Consider the following 6567-nt stretch of genomic DNA (forward strand, 5'->3'; position numbering starts at 1 on the left):
CATATGTGTCAAGCATCATATGTAAATATGTATATTGTTCATTCGCGTGTGTTAAATAGTTTGAGCATGTAGTGCATTTTGATAAGTGTGTTTATATATGGACGTATGTTACACCCCAAAGGTGCATTTTTAAGCGAAAAGGGGGCCACGTATACTCACAGTGCATTTTTAACATAGTCAGGTTGGATTGAAGGGAGCGTCAGGTCAGTCTGCGTACGGGAACAGACGCATAAATCTTTCAGGTGCTGACACGGTCGAAATCAGAGTGTTGAGTGGAGTAAAAAGCGAGTTAAGTGTCCAACAGTCTATCCGGACGGATGGGTCTGGTCCATCCGGACGGATGGGCTCCATCCGGGCGGATAGGCTTTTGTCCACTCGGTCGGATGGCTTTATCCTTTAAGACGGATGGCTATTCCTGTTGGAACGAAATGGTCTGATGTGTAACCGACATTTAAAAATTTGAAAGAAAAGATGTGGTATGGTAACATAGTCTATTCGAACAGATGGACATGGTCCATTCGGACGGATGGGCTGAGCTGAAGTATTTGTAAAAATTTTCTTGAACAGTTGGTTTTGTTTAATGTTGACGGACGTGTTGACGGGTTCAAACAACGGAAGGACGCCAAGCCAGTCCGTTCAGATGGATGGGCCTTGCCCATTCGGTCGAAATTTCTGTTCTTGATGAAGATTCATGTTCGGCCCGTTAGTCGGTCCATCTCTTCGGTGGAAATCAGTTTTCGAGTCGGCTCTTGACTATGGAACGAGTCGAAGTCCGATTGAGCCCCGATTCCACCATCGTTTTATAAAAATCGAAGAGAAGTTTCATAAATAAGTTGAAAGATGTGAAAATCCTTTAGATCTTGAACCAATCTCGATTGAATGATGCTCCACCACAGTTTGCCTAAGCAAAACGAGTGGAAACCATCTTCGAGACGTCTAGAGTCGATGAGTTTTAAGTAGAGTTGAAGGATGTGTCGTGTGTTTGTGATTATAAAGCAAGAAGATGGAGTAGGAGTGGAATGGAGGTGGAATGGCAGCTATCAACTTCAACATGCCACCAATCGAACACTCTGTTCCTTTCATCACCGAAGCTGAATTTCTTCCATTAAAGAGCAACAATGAAGCAATGAATGACAATATTGAAGAATATGATATAAAGTGTCAAATTCTCATTGAATTTCTGATCAGAAGCCCGATAGCTCAAGCTTTAACAAAGACCAGAGAGGTACCAGAAAAACTCTTACAACAAGCTGTAAAAACTCTCAAAGTCTCAAATCAGATTGAGCTAACAGCACATGTGTGGGGAAATATCTTTATTACAATCTCACCTGAGAAAATAAGGGAATGTTTGGAACTACCCTTAAGCCAAAGCTATGAAGAAGCACCAGAAAAAGAAGATATGTTCTCGCAACTTGATGCTGTAATGGGTTACAAGACAAAGGTTTCAAAAATCAATGAATTCAAGAGAAACAAGCTACCTACCTTCTGGCAAGTGTTAATGGAGATTCTGAACAAGTGTTTATCATCAAAAATTGGAGGTACATATCAGATAAATATGAATGTTCTGACAATCATGTTCAGTCTCATTAGTGGGTTGAATATTGATTTTGAATAAGAAATATTTAATTTGATTAGAAGATCAATTCTGACTAAAACTGGAAGGATAGATTCACATATACCCTTTCCCAGATTTCTGTCAATCATAATTTCTGATGCATTTTCTGAATGGAACCTAGAAATTCCAGCATCAGAAAATATGTGGAAAACAGACATCATGAGACCTTGGACTGCAGTAGGGTCTTTGAACTCAGATTATGATGTACCTGTTCTGTCAGAAAGAATGATGTATCTGATACCAGAAGATTCACCATACAATGCAGAATACCTGAAGATGTTAAGCAAAAATCCAGAAAACAAAGAAGGTTTTGAAAATGTGTCCCCCGTGGAGCATGATGCACAAGAGTCAAGCACACCAAGAATGGAGCAGCAGGGTGAATCTAATCCTCATCCAGCTGATGAAGATGTGAATACGAGTCCTGTGGCAGAAGAACATCATGCTGAAATCTCACATATGGGAGAAACAGGTGCACAACACTCTAAACTCAATATATTTCATAATTCTGAGAGTGATTCTGATGAATCAATTCAAGGAAAGTATGGAATTTTACATAGAGGCACTGTTTCTACAAAACAAAATGTGAGTGAAACCAAAGACCCATTTTCTGAATCAGATTCCGAGGAGGAAAATGTGGTGGCAACAGGTGGAGATCAGTCTACTGATCAAGGAAACCTGGATGAGAAAACTAAGGGCCTGTTTGGTATGGGGTAATGGAATAGATGAGAGAATGGAATGGACGAGGTAATGGAATGGACAACGGAATGAAATGGATCATTCCATTCCATTCCGTTGTGATGTTTGGTTACTCATATGTGAATAGAATGAATCATTACTTTATACAATTTAATAAACAAAAAAAAGATGAAGTAACGAAACACAATTGTATTAAAAATGACAAAAACATAATTGCCTCAATAATAATAATAATAAAAATATATTAATGATAAAAAATTAATAATATTAGTATGAATATTAATAAATATAAATACAAATAAAAGTATAAGTATAATAATAATAATAATAATAATAATAATAATAATAATAATAATAATAATAATAATAATAAGAACATATTTCTTTTCATTCCTTGAAGGAATGGAAAAAAAACACCTACATACCAAGGAATAGAAATTATTATATTTGGAAGGAGTTACATTCCTTTGGAATGCTCAATTCCATTACCACATTATAACCAAACATGTTTCTTTTCATTCCATCAGAATGATCCATTCCATTCCACCTTCCATTCCTTCATACCAAACGCTACCTAAGAGTTTCTCAACAACTCATGGAGAACCTGAAAGGGTTCAAGGATATGAGGAAAACCAGGACTTGAATATGTTTCAGTTTTCTGGTGAGGGAACAGAGAATATGGAATATTTCCATCCTGTTAACCTCAGAACAGCAGAGAATGTGTTTTCTGCTGGTGTTAGAGGTGGAACATCTGTTGTTTCTCCTATTTACCAAGGACATCAATCTATGTCCACTAAACAACTTAACAAGGAACTTGAAGATACAACTGCCACTGAGAAAACGGCTACAGAAAGAAAACTTGATCTGATACTGGAAGAAATCAGAAATCAAAAATCAGAGATCAAAGTTTTATCAGAATTTGTCAAAGCTGTGCAGAAGCAGACAGAAGATAGCACTGCAGCTCTCAACAAACTACAAGAGTCATCAGAAAACAAAGAAAGCTCATCAGAATTCAAGAAAGCTCTCAATGAACTAGAAGATATCAAGAAACAGATGGCTGGAGTTGCAACTGCATGAGAAAGCTCAAGTTCAGGAAGAATTCTTGAAGAAATACAGTTCCTCAGAGCCAACAACAGCAGCATGGCTAAGGCTTTTGAGAAGTTGTTGATGGAATTGACTGCACAAAGAAATCAAGAAACCAGGAGTTTCAGAAAATGAAGAAACAAAAAGAAACAAATACTCAAGCTCTTACTAATGTTCATTTGTTAGTAAAGAGATTGCAGTATAATGTTGCCATACTAGCAAAAGTTGATCTTCATGAACTGAAAGCTCCAATTCCACAAGAAAGACAAACAAGAGGATCAGAAACTCCTCAACAACAACCAGAAAACATTCAGCAAGATCAAACCAAACAAACAGAAACACCAATAGCTCAAAAACAGAAGCAGCCCATGGGTCCACTGATGTGTGTAAAATGCAACATATAAATCACATCAATTAAGGCATAAAACTAACCCTTTTTAAGTACTAATGTTGGAAAAAGAGTGTTTTTGTCTTCCTTTTGTATTTTCAGGATGAAATGAGCTCAAATTCACAAAAGAAGCAAAAAGACAACTAATTCTAACATAAATACAAGGAAAGGAATAAAAGTATGCTGCCCGGACCCTCAACGGCATCCTCCAAAGCAAAGAAGAGAAAGCAGAAGTCTGAACACGCCCCGTGCTCAGCCAGCACGGGGCCGTGCCCAAGAAGCAGCATAAAAGACAAACTTATAGAAGCTTCCATTGCCCACCACGGGGCCGTGTCCAGCGGGCACGGGGGCGTGGTGAAAGTACAGCAGGCGTATTAATTGTATTGTGAATTACAATTAATGAGGAGAGAGAGTGTCAGACGGGCACGGGGGCGTGTCCAGCGGACACGGGGCCGTGCCCAGCCTTTTGTTCAGCCTATAAATAGGGGTGCTTGGTTTCATTCCATCTCATCCCTTGGCACACCACCTCTCTCACACTTCATCCACCACCCACCACCACCATAACACCATCATCCACCACCATCATCCATTGTCCATCGTAGAGTGTGTGAGTCGTCTCGGGATCCAAGATTGATTGTAAGAGTTCTTGACAATCAAGGCCATGTTTGCCTAAGTCTCTTACATCACTTGGTGAAGACAAGTGTTTAGTATAATACTTTTTATTTTTAATCTTTTGCACTTTTTATTTGGTTTTGTATTAATGACTTTAATAACTAGTTGCTTATGTTGAAGGTGATCTTTCCTTATCGTTTGTCCGTGGTGTCTTGGCATTATTTTACTGTCTATATAAAATAAAAGATTTTCACCATTCATATCTCCACGGTCTATATGGAGGTATGTTGGCTACCTGGTCGGGGGTTAAGGGAACGATTTGGTAAAGGTCTTGCCCTTGTTCAGCATTTAGAGGTCCTGCTTGGGACCTGGGTCAAATTTAGTAGGATCTCCTTCAATGCCCATAGGTATTGGATGGCGGGGATCCAAACTCTTTAACTTAATTCATTATCTTTCAATAATCCGACCCTTTAGGATTGTATCCTTGCTGACTCAAACTACTGGGTTGAGGGTAACGTCGCCTTCAAAAGAGAGGCCTACTACAATAACTAAGATAATCTCTTAAACAAGTGCAAAAGTGCGAAAATAATCAAAGGTTATAGTAATACACGTGTTGGATCCAAGTGATTCATCTTGTCTATCTGTTTTATTTTATTTTTATTTTTCAGCATTTAGTTAGTTTTTATTTTTCTTAGTTTAAAACATTTTTCTCACTTTTTGATTTGATTAGACGTTGAGGATAAACCGGTATTAAAAGCTCTTGTGTCCTTGGACGACCTCGGTATCTTACCAACACTATACTACGTCCACGATGGGTGCACTTGCCCATATGTGTGTTTAGTGTTAGTGAATATCGTGTTTTATAAATTTAAAACTTGGCTAAAAGTGTAAAAAGGGCTTAATTATACATCTAAATTATATATACACTACACACGCATCAAGTTTTTGGCGCCGCTGCCGGGGACACAAGGATTTTAAGAAAGTTAGGAATTAACGGCCTAATCATATTCTTATTTTTCTTTTTAATTTTTAGGATTTTTCTTAGTTTTTCAGCTTCTGCAGAGCTCAGCACGGGCCGTGCCTGGTCGGACACGGGCCGTGCCCAGCATCGTTACTGGCAGTTTTTTGTTTTCCAAGTTACAGAAGGCTGACCACGGGGCCGTGTCGGTGCAACACGGGGCCGTGTCCAACTTCCAGTAACTGGGATTTGGAAAACAATCACTGAAACTCCGACCACGGGCCGTGTTCGCTGAACACGGGGCCGTGGTGAACCTTCTGAGCAGCATTCTTTTCTGTTTTTATTGCAGGACTTGGAACCCGACGCCAACCTTACATAGTGTATGAGCTCCAGTTCCAATAAGGACATAAAAGAACCACTAGAAGAACCCGAACGCTTTCTCAGAAAAAGGTTAAAAGCTAAAAACCAAGAGAAGGTTTCGGGTGATCCACCTCCAATGGCGGACCAACGTACCCTTATGGATTATCTACGACCCACCGTAGGTAATCTAGGCGCCGCTATCAATGCTCCGAATGTCGAAGCTAATAACTTCGAACTCAGACCGCATTTGATACAAATGCTCCAAAACTCCGCAACCTTCCACGGGCTTGCGGACGAGGATCCCCATCTACATATCACTAATTTCTTAGAAATATGTGATACCTTTCGGATTAACGGAGCATCAAATGACGCCATCCGCCTCCGTATGTTTCCTTTCTCATTAAAAGACCGAGCGAAAGCTTGGCTCAACACCCTCCCAGCTGGATCGGTAAACACCTGGGATGAACTAGCCCAAAAATTTCTATATAAGTATTTCCCTCCCGCTAAAACTGCTAAATTAATGACTGAAATTAATACATATTCACAAGAGGACGGGGAATCCTTATATGAAACTTGGGAAAGGTTCAAGGAGCTATTACACAAGTGTCCACATCACGGCCTTGCAACATGGCAACAAGTATCCACTTTCTATAATGGATTGTTGCCACACACAAGGCAGACACTTGATTCTAGCTCCGGGGGACTTTTAGGTAATCGACGCCCACACGAAATATATAATCAAATTGAGGAAATTGCTCAAACCAATTTTCAATGGCACACCCCCCGGGGGAATAAATCTGTCGCCCCGGGCGCCCATAAGGTCGATGAAAGCACTTCTTTACAAGCCCAAATCGA

The 6567-nt window shown here is 39.7% G+C and overlaps 1 non-coding gene across 1 annotated transcript; it reads right to left on the bottom strand.

Moving 5' to 3' along the window:
• Positions 1-6226: 6226 nt before the first annotated feature.
• On the bottom strand, positions 6227-6333 carry LOC118479952. The gene has a single exon (XR_004861594.1). It is a non-coding gene; the product is annotated as a small nucleolar RNA R71 (small nucleolar RNA).
• Between the last annotated feature and the right edge of the window lie 234 nt (positions 6334-6567).

The sequence above is a fragment of the Helianthus annuus genome, chromosome 6 (genome assembly GCF_002127325.2).
Source record: "Helianthus annuus cultivar XRQ/B chromosome 6, HanXRQr2.0-SUNRISE, whole genome shotgun sequence".
Lineage (NCBI taxonomy): Eukaryota > Viridiplantae > Streptophyta > Magnoliopsida > Asterales > Asteraceae > Helianthus > Helianthus annuus.